Raw genomic sequence first — 14,878 nt, 5'->3', positions numbered from 1 at the left:
CGTTTACACAGTGCTGGTGTGCAACAGGGATTGCCAAAAGCAATTAAGCTGAACAGCCTGAACTGAAAGACCTGTCCAGGCTGCCAGAGAGTGGTCACCAGCCCAGCCTCTCAGGTTCCTGTCCCTAAGCTGACAGCTTGGGCAGGCCATAGCCATTCTTCAGACTTGGGCTCTCCCCATCTCTTTATCAAAGCGCTGGCCAGCCAGCGGCAGTCCGTGCATGCGTGCAAGTGTGTGTGTGTGTGTGTGTGTGTGTGTGTGTGTGTATAATCAGCAAATTCACAGAAAGCACAGTTTATCAGGATAAGATGTTTCCATGCTTTTCTGCATGAATTATATAGAGCAAGCCTGCGCTGTGCATTTTGCTATTTTTATAAGGCAGTTTTACAGAGTTTATTTTCCTTTAGCACATTTGTCAGGATAATTACGTAGGGGCACGTGTGTGTGTGGATAATTGGAAAGTGGTTTGGGGGTGTTCCGTGCCGAGGGCAGGAGCACTGCTCTCCCTGCAGACTAGAATGAGGTCCGGGATCCCAGGGGGACCCGCTCACTCCCTGGGTCTGTGGCCCGGGCTGTTGGACCCTTGGCCCTTCTTCCACACACTGGAATAGGCAAAGTTTGCCCATAGGTTTGCAACAAAGAGGCAGTTCTTCTCCTCTGCCAAAATGAGATGTGCTGATGCCCGCACTGTGCCTGGCACACGGAAGTGTCAGTGAGAGATAGAGGCTGTCACCAGCTTTGTTATCATCCTTAGCATCATTGCCATTTTAATTATTATTTAGGATTCATTATTATTACCACCGATCATATCACGTAGAAGCCTCTGTTCATTGTACCCATTATGCTAAAGATTTGCATCTCCCAGGGGGGAAAGGACGTGTTTTTCTTCTCTCTGTGCAATTACAACCAAATAAAGACAAGACATTAAGATGATTTCATTTATGTAGGTATCTCCCTACATAAATGAGTAAAAGCAGGCAGTTCAATTATCTACAAATCAGGGGAGTAAGTGTTTGCAGCAATAATCCAAAAGCCAAGGGTGGAGCTCTACAATCAACTCAGAACTCTCTGCAGTCAAGCCAGAGGACTTGAGGTGGGGCAGGCAGGTGGCACGAGGCTGATGAAGTATCCGAAGGTCCTTGTAAGAAGATGGTTGAATATATGAAAGACTCCTGTTGACGTGGACCCAAGGGATGGTAGTTCCATGAAGGTTCTTGTGAATTTGAGAATCTACTCGAAAGCCCGAGTCCTGTGTTTATGTGCATACTCGGTATTACATACATGCTGAAGGTATGGATGGACTTGGCTTTGAGTCTGCTGACCTCCAGAGACTCCTTTGTGCCTCAGTTTGAAGTCAGGAAGAGGTGACACTTAGCCAGTTGCCCTGGTTGAACAAACAAAAGTAAGAACAGTTAGCTGTTCTCGAGTGTGGATCCTGCAAGCATTAAGTGCTCTGTACGCATTAACTCACTGGAGAGTCACAACCGTCTGGTGAATCAGGCTGTCTGTATTTTATGAATGAGGAAGCCAAGGTGTAGCAGGTTGAAGCAATTGCCCAAGTCCACCAACTGGAAGTGACCAAACCAAGGGCGTAGACCCAGAGTCCAGAGCCTGGCATACAGCCGTGTCTGTGCCTGCAGTGTCCACAGGGGCACAGAGGCAGGCCCGCACACATCACACACAACACACACTCACGTGCTCACTCACACCACACATACACCCTCTTGTGCACGCTTTTGGGCAGATTTAGATCCCTCTCACTGTCTAAGAATGATATTGGCATTTCTAGAACACACACGAGTCTGGCAGGGGTGGTGGTCTGGGATGAATTCAGATTCCCTTTGGGTCGAACAATTGCATTCATGTGGTCCGTGTAGGCCTTCCGTGCCTAGGGTGGGGCTCCTTGCAGTAGCCGTACCTGCGAGCTCTGGTTTCCCTGATCCTGACCATTGTTTTTAAGGAACATGAACTTGGGCTGATCAGGCTGTACCTTTGACTAAGTTGCCCCTCACCAGGCCGGAGATGGAGTGGGCCTGGGGGCTGGTCCATTTGGTCAGCTGTACAGCACCCGGAAAATAGCCCTCCCTCCCGTGCCTCACACATCACTTCCAAATTGTACTGTCTGTCCAGCAGTGGCCCAATTACAGGGCAAGAAAGCCCTGTTTACTTGGGAAGATAGCGATGATTACGGCATGCTCTTACCAGGACAGAAGATGATGTTCGCTGGAGGAAAGAGGAGCCACCAGGGCCCTGTGTGCCCTCCTGATGTTCTCTGGACGGCAGGGAGGGGCGAGGGTGTGAGAGGAGACTAAGGAACTCCCAGCCCTCTCTCATCACACCCAGGCCTGTCCTGCAAGTCTGTGCCACCGGCACTCAGGACAAGCCAGGGGAGCCTTGGCCTCGGAACCTGCTCCCCCTCCTCACTCGGCCCTTCGGCCGTGACGTTGCCAACTTTCCGCCACCACGAGAGGATTTCCGCAGCCTGTCTGGTCCCAGCCAGCTCCCCACACACCCAGGGGCACGTGGCTCAGAATAAAAATTCATCTTCATAGCTGCCTTCAGATGCACATAATCAAGGGTAAATCTGCCTCTAAAAAAATCAGAACACGCGTCATCAACATCAGAGCCAAAGAGAAAGGGATTTCGGTGATCTGCATTCCTCCAGTGACACGCTGAACGAGAGCTGTCTACGTTTCTGAGGGAAGGGGCCCCTTAGCCTCCGGTGGTCAGGGCTGCTGCCTCCTGTCCTCCGAGGGGAGGGCAGTAAGGAAGGCCCACACCTCATTATCGCCCATCTTTCTGTTCTCCCTCCCTCCCCCCTGAATGGTGAACAGCACTGGACAAGGCATTTGCACTTCTGTGACTTAGTTTCCCCACCTGTAAGGTAGGAATGACCCTATAGGATTGTCATGACGTTGGATGAAATTAACCAAGTGCTGGTTGGGAAGTGTCTTATACACAATCGGAACTCACCAGATTTTAACTTTGTTCCCTTTCCTAAGAGCAGCATCTTGGACAAGCTTGGCCTTGACCACAGGAGGGGTGGGAGCCAGTCTTGGCAGTTAGTATCCTGAGTGGATTCAGAAGTAAGGACTGTCTGCCCTGTTTCTATGTCCTTATTAGAGAGTGCACCAGCCTCATGGGTTCGAGCCCCGCATTGGGCTCTGTGCTGACAGCTCAGAACCTGGAGCCTGCTTCAGATTCTCTCTGCCCCTCCCCCACTCACACTCTGTCTCTCCAAAAAGTAAATAAACGTTAAAAAAAAGAAGAAGAATAGATAGAGAGTGCACCAGCCTAATTCCTATTCTACAGAGAGGATAGATGGAGGGCTAAGTTGGAAAAACACATTCCTCACATGAGGCTAAGCCAAGGAGAGTTGATAGCTAGACTGGCCTGGACTTTCCCAGAACATTCACCTCTATACCTTCACTTAACAAAAGTAGGTGGGAGAAGAAAAGAAGGGAGGAGGGAGCGAGAACGGGCAGGAATGCCCAAATGCCCCAGGCCAACCAGGTGGCCCTTGGTCCTTGCTGCCCTTGCTGCAGCAGCAAAGGCCTGCTTCTATCACAGGGCTATTGCTGCCTCTTCCTTGATGGCTCCCAGGTTGGAGGCAGGGGCGTTCCAGCACGGTGTGCCTCGATGGCTTGCTCACGCAGGCAGCAGGCTTTTCTCGTCCATTGGATGTGGCTCTTCCGTGGCTACAGCCTAGCTCTGGTTGGAGATGTCCCAGCAGAGGTGCAGGTGGGTCAGCTTCAAGGGACCCCTGGGTGGAGCTGAAGTCTGCTCAGGCAGACCGGGAGGACCTTCTCAACACTATGAGCCTGTGACCTTGAAGGCCTGCTGTGCGCATCTGACAAAACTGAGGGCACAGCTGACCTTGGTCAGCACATGCTGTGACTCAGGGACTCTCAAGTTTCTTTCACCTTCGTGCAGATCCCACTATTGCCCCCCCCAGCCCCACCCCCATCTATAGAGGAGGAAACTGGGCCTGGAAGGGGTTAAGTGGCTCACTGAGGTCACATGGCTGGCGTGTTGAGCAAGCGTGTGTAACTGAGTAGACCCTGGGGTCTCCCTGGGGTCTCCCTGGGGTCTCCCTGGGATCCGGAGCTAGCAGTTAGGGCAAGCCGTGCCTTCTTGGGAGAAGACCCCTAACCCTGGAATCCGAAGCCCTGCCCAGCTGTGTAGCCGAGCCGCGCTCCTGCCCTGCACACCTGCTTGTCCACGTGGAACATGGGCACTAAGATGATGCTTGCTCGAGGTGGCTTGGAGACCACGCCTCCCAGTCCCGGCCCCCCAACCCCCAGTTGTATAGGTGAGGGGATGGGGCCGGGAACCTTGAAGTGTTCTACCTGGAACCACACAATGAGGAGCCTGGCTGCCACGGTGCCCCCTTTCCCAGGGTCTTCGGGAGGGTGAAGGTCAAGCGCTACCCTAGTGGGATGGAGACAGAAGGAGTCTTCCTCCTCCCTGACTGTCTCCACCAGTGCACATTGTTCAGGGCCCCAGGCCTCTAGCCAGGCCCTGGCTAAGGGAAGGTTGGGGAGAGGTTTTTTTTAATGTTTATTTATTTTTGAGAGAAAGAGAGAGAGAGACAGAGCACAAGCAGGGGAGGGACAGAGAGAGAGAGAGGGAGATGCAGAATCTGAAACAGGCTCCAGGCTCTGAGCTGTCAGCACAGAGCCTAACACAGGGCTCAAACTCAGAAATGGTGAGACCATGACCTGAGCTAAGGGTGGATGCTTCACCTACTGAGCCACCCAGGCACCCCAGGGAGAGTTTTTAAAGTGCTTGGCAATACCAAAGGATCAAATGCTTTAATCCAAATTAGTTAAGCGCTTTTGTGTCACAATTGATAAGTGCAGATTAATACAGCATAAGACTCCAGAGGGGAATATGGAGGAAACATCTAGTAAAAGTCACTAAAGTTCTGTGGGTGTAATCATGGAATGCTTCCCGGAGGAGGGGATTAAAAAAAAGCCAGATCAGGAACACCCATCATCTTTGGAAGGTGAACCTTGGCCTCCCTGCCTCCTTTCCCATATGCATGCCACTCTCGACTTGGTGCTGCTTCCTAGGGGCCTCTCCAGCCCCTGCCTTCAGAGGTTCCTCAGAGTAGCCCCCCAACACCATATGAGAGTGTGTATGCTCTTCTGCCAGGATTCAGAGCTCCCGACCGCCGCTCCCTGTGGCTCTCACAGGAAGCTCACAGGGAGCCCTAGGAAGAAGCTGTCTTCTCAGCTCTGCCCCTACCTCGTCTCCCTTTACAAACCAGCATCCAGTGAGTACTCACTAAGCGGCCGGTACTGTGCTGAGTGGCCCTTGGGCCTTGTGTGCATCCTGGGGAGGCTGGTTCATCGTGGGTGCTCCATGAGTGCTCACGAGGAAAGTCCCCCAGGCAGGGGTGGCTGGCCTGGATGGGAGCCCAGTGCCCAGGGCCCAGAGCAGCCCTTTGCACCACATGCTGCACCGTCACGCCACATGGCGCTGTCTCTTGCTAGGTCTCCAGGCCATCCATGTGTGAACATTTAGCCTGACATGCCATTCCCGGCGAGCCCTCCTCCGGGGCCAGCTTCTGGATGGGGGAGGGGGGCCAGCAGTGCAAAGTCACTGCAAAACCGGGAGACCCACATGCTACCATGTGGGTGAACTTGGAGGACATTGTGGCTAAGTGACATGGGCCGGGCACAGGAAACCGAGTACATTTGATTCCACTTGTATGAGATATGTAGAGTTCTCAAATTCATGGAGACAGAAAACAGAATGGTGGCAAGTTAGTGTTGAATGGGCCGAATTTCAGTCCTGCCAGAGGAGAAAGGTTCTGGAGGTAGATGGTGGTAATGGACTTAATGCTATAGGCTGGGACACTTTAAAATGGCTACGGTGGTAAAAAACCAGCCAACCTATCCGAGAGACCAAGCACAAGGGAAGAGGTGGCACAGGTCGGGAGCTGGTCCATGCGGTAGACACAAGAATAGCCCCAGAGATGTCCACACCCCATCCCCCAGAGCCCACAGATAAGTTGCAGAGGGGGTTAAGGTAACAGATGGGAATCACAGTTGCTAGTCAGCTGCCCTTAAGAAAGGGAGAGTATCCGGGGTGCCTGGGTGGCTCAGTCGGTTAAGTGTCCAACTTCAGCTCAGGTAATGATCTCGTGGTTCGTGGGTTCGAGCCCCACATCGGGCTCTGTGCTGACAGCTCAGAGCCTGGAACCTGCTTCAGATTCTGTGTCTCCCTCTCTCTCTGACCCTCCCCTGCTCACACTCTGTCTGTGTGTGTGTGTGTGTATGTGTGTGTGTGTGTCTCAAAAGTAAATAAAAATAAGGTTTTTTTAAGGAAAGGGGGAGTATCTGGGGTTATCCAGCAGGCCCAGTAGAGTCACAAGCATTCTTACACGCTGAAGAAGAAGGCATGAGAGGTCAAGGGGACGCATGGGAGGGGGATTGATGTGCTGTCGCTGCCTTTGGAGATGGGGGAAGGGACTGCAAGCCGGCCTGTTAGCCCACTGAGACCCGTCCCAGACCTCTCAGCTCCAGAACTGTGAGGCGACACGGCCGTGTTGTTTCAGCCACTACACATGTGGTAACTTGTCACGGTGGCAACAGGAAACTGATACAGTCCCCAAGCACGGGCATGTGGAACGCGTGGCTCCTGCCGCCACGGTGCGCCTCCCGCCGGAAGCTCTCGTGTTGAGCTGGCCTATTCCCGATCCTCGAGAGGTGTCCTAGAGGGACATCTAGGAAGGATGAAGGGAGCCCTCATGCCATGGGACAGAAGCTGAGTCACTGCAACTGCCCCTAGCCAGCGAGCCCTAAAATAATGGTAATCACAAGATTACCACTGGTTATCGCGAGCCCTGACACGATGCCATGCGCCAAGCACTGTCCTAAGCCCCCTGTTCTGTACTAGCTCATAAACGCCTCCTCATCGCTGTGTGAGGTAGTTTCTGTCTTACTCCACTTTATAGGTGAGAAAACTGCAGCCCAGAGAGGGTAAGTAACGTGTTTAAAGTCACACAGCCTGTCCGTGGTCTAGCTGGAATTTGAACCCCAGTTCTAGAATCTTTGCTTTTGGCTATTACACTATGAAAATAATGGGCTGTCCTCTCTGTGGGGCCCAGTCCCTGAAGAGGAAAGAGTCTGCCTTCAGGAGGAATTCTGTGGAGTTTGGGGTGGGGGGAATGGTCCCTCCAAATCCTTCTGGTTTCACTCATTTCTTTTGGGATATGTGAAGGCCCTGTGAGATATTGCCAAGGCTCTAAGAGTCAAAGCTGTAAGAAAAGGTATCCTCAGAGAAATGTCCCTCCCTACACATCTCTGCTCCCCGTTCTCATCCTCCATCTTTCCACCTCTTTCCCACCTACCTCTTGTAGGTAGCCAGCCTCTTAAGTGTCTGGTTTATCCCTCCTGTATTCCTTTTGCACAAATGAGCGAAGTATCTGCGTGCTTCCTTCTGCTCCTGTCTTTCTTAAGTGACGGGCAGCGTGCCGTAGGCACCCTTCTGCATTTTGCATTTTAAGATGTGCAATCTCAACTACTTAACAGGACGCTCGGGAGGAACTTGGAAAGAGAGCTCAGTGACGACGCGCTGGGCTCAGCCTCCTTCACCACCAAGACAGGAGCTGGGGTGGGTCCCGTGTGAAGAACCCAACTCGCCCCTCGGTTTCAGACAAAATGCTCCTGGGCACCTCAGGACCTCTCTCAGCCACAGGGCTGAGCCGCCTGGGTGTGTGTCCTCGGCGGTCCCCTTCCTAATGTGTCCAGATTACCACAGTTAAGCCTCTCTCTAGCTTGGCCGTCCTTATAAAGAAAAGACCAGAATTCCTGTGTGGCTGGGGAGAAACTGAGGCTTAGAGGGGTTTTTAAGCCATTGGCTTAATCACATGATGATTCAGCACAGAGTCAAGCCAAGACCCCATTTTTATGTGTTGTTCTCGGGTGTGGTCTGGTGCTGTATGGGGAACTGGGGACCAGAGGCAGATGGGTGCAGACCACCCGGGACAAGGTGGGTGGAGCCGGAAGCCCCTCGCCCCAGTCTAGGTGCTGGCCTGTTTCTCCTCTTATTTGCTCAGTCACTGATTCAGTCGTCCATCCGCCCAGAATTCACTGAGCAGCACCCAGCCAGAGAGCTTGCCCGTCCCACACGTGAAGAGCGTGTGTATGTGTCATGTTAAACAGCGAAGTCCCTGGCCGTGTTCGGGTTCAGCAGTTACTGGAGACAGAGAGTGATGTGACCGCCCTTTGGGGTCCCCTCCAGCCCTAGGGTTCATTGCGTACCATCACGGGGAGCTTTCCCATTCTTTGCCACCTTGTTCCTTTTCAAGCCAGTTTGCTGTGAATTCCAAACCCAGGCTCGACACAACTTGCTGTTTAAAGAAACAACACCCTCCCAAAACAGTGAATTGCATCCAATCACCTCGCTTTGTCCCGCATTCCAGCAGCTTTTCTCAATCTGCCTACCTAATTAGCTTCTCCTCCTAACCCAAAATATGATTAAATCTGTATTAAAAATATCTATGCAGAGTAGGATCAGACACACCTGAGCATTTTCTAAATTTAGCGAAGGACAATAGGCCCTGGGTTACTTTAATTGGGTGCGGGATTGCTGCAGGAATACATTTTCACTTGCATTTCCAGAGCCTTCCTCTCCGTCTCCTGCCTTTAAATTGCGTAGCAGAGGAAGGGGGAGCATAGTGGGGCCCGTTCATAACTGCCCTCCCTCCCGACTTCTCTCAGAGCTGAATGAACAAGGCCAGGCTGGTGGAGGAGGGGACAGGCGGGGAAGTGTTCCTCCGTTCACGTTCATGTTCGTCCACTCTGGCTCCGCTCGGCTGGGAGCACGGCTCTGACGGGGAGCAGCACCCGGCCCTGTGGCGGGAGGCAGCCCGGGGACACCAGCAGCACCTCCCTCATGACCCAGCTCTCCCGAGAGTCCCCGCAGGTCCCTCTGCTTTCTGGAGCTTGTGGGAGGAGGTCCTTGCTCGAAGCTGAGACATAGCCCTGTAGTTCTGGACAGGCTCCGGACAGTTGGGAAGGAAGGAGCATCTCCAAGGCACTAGCCTGTCCCATGCTGAGAGATGAAGTAGTGCCACTCTTCTCATTATAATGATGTCCCCTCCTCCCCACCACCCCAGGAGGGCTGGAATGACTTCCCTGAGTGTACCTATCACCCTTCCTCACTCACCAAGGAAAAAAGGGGCCTGGGGGTCCCAGCACCTGGAAGCCACTGGATGCATTTCGTTTGGCAAGTGGAGAGCTGGTTACCAACATGGGGTGGAGGCGTTACCCACCTAGAACCCAGGAGGTCTGACTACACAGACACAGGGAGTGGGCAAGGTCCTGGGGTGGGGGGTGGGAGGCTGGCAGGCTGGTGTGAGGATGCCCTCAGGGGTCTCCACTCCCTGCAGGGACTCTTACACCAGGTGCTTGCCACTGATTTCCAATTTGCAAATCAAAACAAATTTGCATGAATCTGGAAAAATCCACAGGAAAGACTGTTGCAATTTTAATGCAGCTGCTGGAGCTATTCAGAATCCAAGTTTATAGGAGGTTCTGTTAACTCCGATGCCTTCACAGGCTTGTTATCCCTGCTTGGAAACAGTCGTGTCTGCCGAGCAGAAGTTTCTGCCTCTGGTCCCAGGCGACTCTGCCTTCCCCTGCCCTGCACACTGGAAGGCAGGAGCAGTGGGTAGAGGTAGGAAGGGCTCTCACTTCCCACCTCCCACGTCCTACAGTGAATGACTGCCAGGAGTTGCTGTTACAGGGAGCTTTATGAGGTCCCCTTGGGGCTGCCCTGAAGCCCCGGGGGCCAGGACACTCAGGGCCCCCTGTAAACTAGACTCAGGTCCTGTTCCTGACGGCACTGTCATTCCCAGCTGGCCCCTGCCCTCTGCCCGCTCTGCCCTGGGGCCCCTGCTCCGTGCCTGCGCCTCGAGCATAGGGAGTGAGAACTCGTCTTCCCTCAAATGGACTTACACAAATGTAGTCAGGGTGAGAGATTTGTCGCCAGACCAGTTGTACAGTGCCTTCCGAAGCCCTAAAGGAGGGGACTCCCCAGCTTGGTCCCCTGCTTTGGTGGGGCTTCTCTCCTGACGCTCCCCACCCAAGACAGAGCATTGGGCACTGACTGTCCACGTTTCCTGTGCAAAGGAGAGAGGGCACTTTGGGTGGGTGGGGGGCTTTCTTGGAGATCTTTAAGAGTGGGGGGGTCTCAGCCAGCTAAGGCTCCAGGGGAGCCCCATCCCAGGGCCTGTTCTCCCTCCTGTGCACCGTGACCCCACTCCCTCTGGGCCATTCACTTAACAGGTATTTGTCACACTTCCACATGATGGGTGCTATTCTAGTCAATTGGAAGTATAGCAGTGAATAAAGTAGAATGAAATTCCTACCCTCATGGAACTGACACTCTAGTGGGGGGTGATCACATAGAGAAAACAAAAACCAGAACTCATCGGGTGGTGGGGAATGCCGTGTTAGGAGATGGAAGTGGAGCGAGAGGGTGAGGGGTAACAGAGGCACGGCAGTTTTGCTCAGGCAGCAGGCAGGGAAGGCCCCTTGAGAGATGTGCCTCGATCACAGGAAGGGAGGGAGTGAGCCATGGGGCATCCTGGTGCCTGGTCCGGTGCCTGGCCTACAGCAAGGGCCCAGTGAATGTGGCATGCATGTGTGGCTGGACAGATGGATGGAGGGAAGTGGGAGAGAGGGCAGGGAGAAAAAAGAGAGAGAAGTGAATACAGGCACACTGCCATGCACATTGCATCCTGGAAAGCCCAGCGCAGTGGGTGTCGTCTCCCTCTCCGCACCTGGGAAGTGGTGACTCTACCGTTTCTCCTCTGTCAAGCCTGCCACCCAGAACGACTCTGGCTATCACCCATGTTCCCTGTGCTCGGTACTTCAGTGGCTTACTGCCAAAAGAGGGAGGCAAGCCCAGTCAGGGACGGGGTTCCAAAGTGGACAGTAAAGGGATGTGCCCTTCTTCACCTGTGGGTGGGAAGGCCCAGGCCTAGTGGCAAGACCCAGGGTGAGAGGAGTCGGGCAGGCTCCCGCAGAGAGAGGGAGGGAGGGGGTTCTCTGCCCCAGCCTTCCCAGCCTCTCAGCCTGGTGCTCTCCTGTAATCCCGCCTGGACGGCGGCCCGGCTTGCTGGTCCCCCATAATCCCAGGGGAGGAGACAGTCCTGGGAGGTGTTACTAACTGACTGCAGGAAATGGGAAGGGTCCTGCTGCCCAAGCTCAGAGGTCGGAAGGCCCCAGAGATGAGGAATCAGAAGGCCCAAGAGATGAGGAGTATTGTTTTGGAACAGGGAACATTCTAAGCTTCCGGAATGCTGTTTCCTTGGTCCTCTTCCCTGCCTGTTGGTAATTCTGACACTGGGCAAGAAGAGCCCTCCTGGTCTGTGGCGTTCCCAGAAACACTTCTCAGAATCTAGCCCAGCCCCTGAAGTGCCCGTAACTCTGGGCAGAGCCCAAAGCTCTGGAATAGGACAGAAGCCAGCTCTGGAGCCACTTTGAATCTTTGGGCTCAAAACACAGGGTGTTTGGTTTTGGCCGCCTCGTGGAGGAAAAGAAGTGTGAGGCCACTCTGGCAGCCAGCAGACTAATGTTATGTTGTGTCTTGACCTAAGAGCGCAGGCTCTGGAATCAGAGACCCCTGGCCGTGGATCTGTGCACTGACATCACCAGCTGTGTGACTATGGGTGCGTCACTTACCCTCTCTGGGCCGCAGGGTACCTGGCTGGCAAAGGGGGAGATGATGATAGTTTCCACCCCACATGAGTACTGTGAGGATTGATCGGGCAGGTAGATGTAAAGGGCCTAGAGGAAGTACTGTTTGACACCTCGTGAGAGAAGGTCAGTAGAGTGAAGGGGGATGCATGTTTAGAAAAGAAAGGGCTGGAGAGGAAGAAAGAGACCAGGCATCTTCCAGAGGGAGCGCTTCTTGTGAGCGATGGGCCCGAGTACAGAGGTGCTGTTTCTCTTCCCAGGGCGGCTTCCTCCTGGAGCAGCAGAGGGAAGGCTAAGTGCTGGGCCCTTCTCTAGCCTGGCTGGGCAAGCCACTTCCCCGTTCCTGCCTCAGTTTCCTCTTCAGGAGAACGAGGTGGTTGGACCGCAGGGCCTCCCAGGTGCCTCCAGGGCTCTCCTTGTGCCCTTCCGTGGGCAGGCACCTCTGAGGCAGTGAAGAGGTCAGGCTCTGACCGCACACATCTGCACCTGAACCCCAGAACTTGGACGTCTCACCTGCCTCGCTGTAATACTGAAGGCCTTGACGTTTAAAGGATACAATGTGAATGCCATGCTTAATGGTATCTGGTGTCCGTCCATAGTTGCTCAATAAATTGTAGCCATTATGTCTCTTCCTCCTGCTACTCTCACCCACCACCCTAGGACAGTGTGACCCACCCTGATGTCCCTGCTCCTGCCCCCAGCTCAGCTCAGGGAACTCTTACGCCGTGGGAACCACGGAGAATCAACACACACAAACCGTTTGGTATTGAAGTTAAGTAAAATTCACTGCAGAGTTACCCTGATACATTCTTAATGGTACGCATAATTGTTTCTGAGCTGCACAATAATTAGACATAAATGGTAAGCTAGGCATGTAAATGAAAATAATTAGTATATGTAATAATTAGGCAAAGAAGGCATTTTTGTGATCAGCTGGGAGGAGGGAGGATACAGGGCTGTGGAAGAGGATCGGGGGAGGGGAAAGGATGCCTGGCCCCGTCCTTCTCTCCCACAAGAGAGGGCTGGCCCCTTTTCTAGGTCTCATCAGGGCCAGACCCCATCAGCCGCCGGGCCCCAGGTTCCAGGGCTAGGGCCTGACAAACCGCTTAGCCGGGCATTCTTCGAACACGAGTTTGTACCGAGAGAAGAGAAAACACAGGCGGCTGCCCCTGGGAGTCTCCCGTGCCCCGGTGGGAGGGACCCCCTCCTCTCCTGGGATGGGCAGCGCCTGAAACAGTGACTGGGGCATGGAAGTCCTCAATGCCTGTCTGGTGAATGAATGGGTGCATGCACAGAAATGCCTCTGGGTGAGATGCCTGTAACTGAGGAGCAGTGGGAAAACAGAGGAAAATTCACGGTGGTGGGGGAAGCACGGAGGAAGCTGGCAGGGAGCACGGCACAGCCTCCACAGGCCCTGAACAACACGACCGGGACTGTCCGTTTAGCGATCAGGCTGCTTGCGCTCCATTTCCTGGGCCATTAGCTGCCCTGTGCCTCAGTTTTGGGCCCTGTGAATTAGAGACAGACTGTGGTAAGGATGAGTGAGTTAATATGGTTAATACACGGAGAGTGCTTAGCCCAGTGCAGGGTGCACGGCCATGTGAAATAAAGCCACTTATTAGCCATTTTTATGGCTGCTTTTTGTTAAGTATCTGTGCCTCTTGAAGCCTGGTTTACTTACTTCTCCGCAGCGCAGCAGCAGAGAGAGGGATAGAGGGGCGGGAGCTGTAGGAGACAGTTCTGACTTGAGGAGCCCTTGGTGGGGGGCAGGCCAGGCTTCAGGGGCTCAGGGGACAGGAGAGGCACGGTCCCTGTCCACTCGGAGCTGACGATACAGCGGGGGTGAAGGAGATGGTTAATAAACGTAAATAAAACATACAGTAGTTCAGTTAGTGCTAAGTGCTGTGGAAACCAATGTGGACAGGCAGCAATAAAGAAAGCCTGAGAGGGTGTGGGGGTGGAGGAACCGCATTGGCCCAGAGACAGTCGGAAGGTCACAGACTTTTTGCATCTAACTCTGTGTGTGTGTGTGTGTGTGTGTGTGTGTGTGTGTGTGTGTGTGTATGCTTGCTTTGTGGATTTTCTGGGATGAAGTTTTAAATCCCAGGCCAGCTGGAAGGAAGCCTCCCTCTGCCCACTGCCTAGCCCGGGTTTGCCTGGGGAATGCATTATGCTATCCAGTGTTTTACAGAAAGAAGATAGTGAAATGACCCTCCCAAGGTCACACAGCTAATACTCAATTAATTATTGGGCAGCTCACCTATGTATGTAAAGCCAAGAAAATATATTTGTAAATGCTAATTGCTGTCATGTGGTCATTGTTTACCAGTGAAAAACCCTGCACTCATACATGGTACTATGTTTACTTCTTCTTTTTTTTTTTTAATGTTTTATTTATTTCTGAGAGAGAGAGAGAGAGAGCATGAACAGGGGAGGATCAGAGAGAGAGGGAGACACAGAATCTGAAACAGCCTCCAGGCTCTAAGCTGGGTGTCAGCAGGGAGTCCGACGCGGGGCTCGAACCCACGAACCGTGAGATCATGACCTGAGCTGAAGTCGGAAGCTTAACCGACTGAGCCACTCAGGTGCCCCTATGTTTACTTCTTCTAAGGGAGGTGTTCTTATCCCAGTTTGTAGATGAAGAAACTGAGGCCCTGGGAGATTAAGTGACCTTCCGAAGGTTACCCAAGTCTGCTTGTGTCTGACTCTAGAGCCTGTCCTGTTAACTGAGAGAGCCACTAAGTGAGAAGAAGCCACTGTGGGGTTTCCAAAGCTGAATGAGGAATGTGAGAGAGTAAGGTATTAGATAAGAGGGCAGGCTCTAAGTTCATTTTCCTATCCAAGTGACCTTGAGTAAGCCTCATGACCTCTCAGTGCCTGGTCGATACAGTGGGGATAGTAACGGTAACCTCTCATGGCGTCCTTGTGGGCATTAAGTGAATTAACCCATGTCAGCCATTAGCATAGCCATCTGACCAGCCAGGAGAGTGCTAGGGTGAGCCCAGGCCAGGCAAGTGGGGACTGGCCGGGGTTTTCTCTAATGGGGACCCCTTACTCATACAGAACCTAGAGGTGGGCTCTGGCCCCTGGATCGTGACTGGCAGCACCCCACTCTGGATCGGGGGGGTCTCTTGCCTCTCCCTCTATGCACGATGATGTGA

At 53.3% G+C, this 14,878-nt stretch overlaps 1 protein-coding gene and 1 long non-coding RNA gene across 3 annotated transcripts in view; both read left to right on the top strand.

Annotated features, from left to right (window-relative positions):
• KCND3 (potassium voltage-gated channel subfamily D member 3) overlaps positions 1 to 14,878 on the top strand; it is a 206,297-nt gene that overhangs the window by 44,001 nt on the left and 147,418 nt on the right. The window lies entirely within an intron of this gene.
• LOC120247140 lies at positions 11,357 to 12,340 on the top strand. Its single transcript, XR_005532230.1, has 2 exons — positions 11,357 to 11,689; positions 11,978 to 12,340. It is a non-coding gene; the product is annotated as an uncharacterized LOC120247140 (long non-coding RNA).

The sequence above is a fragment of the Hyaena hyaena genome, unplaced genomic scaffold (assembly GCF_003009895.1).
Source record: "Hyaena hyaena isolate Hyena2069 unplaced genomic scaffold, ASM300989v1 scaffold_505, whole genome shotgun sequence".
In the NCBI taxonomy this organism is placed as follows: domain Eukaryota; kingdom Metazoa; phylum Chordata; class Mammalia; order Carnivora; family Hyaenidae; genus Hyaena; species Hyaena hyaena.
The sequence above is the reverse complement of the archived record's forward strand: the minus strand, read 5'-3'. Positions and strand labels throughout refer to the sequence as shown.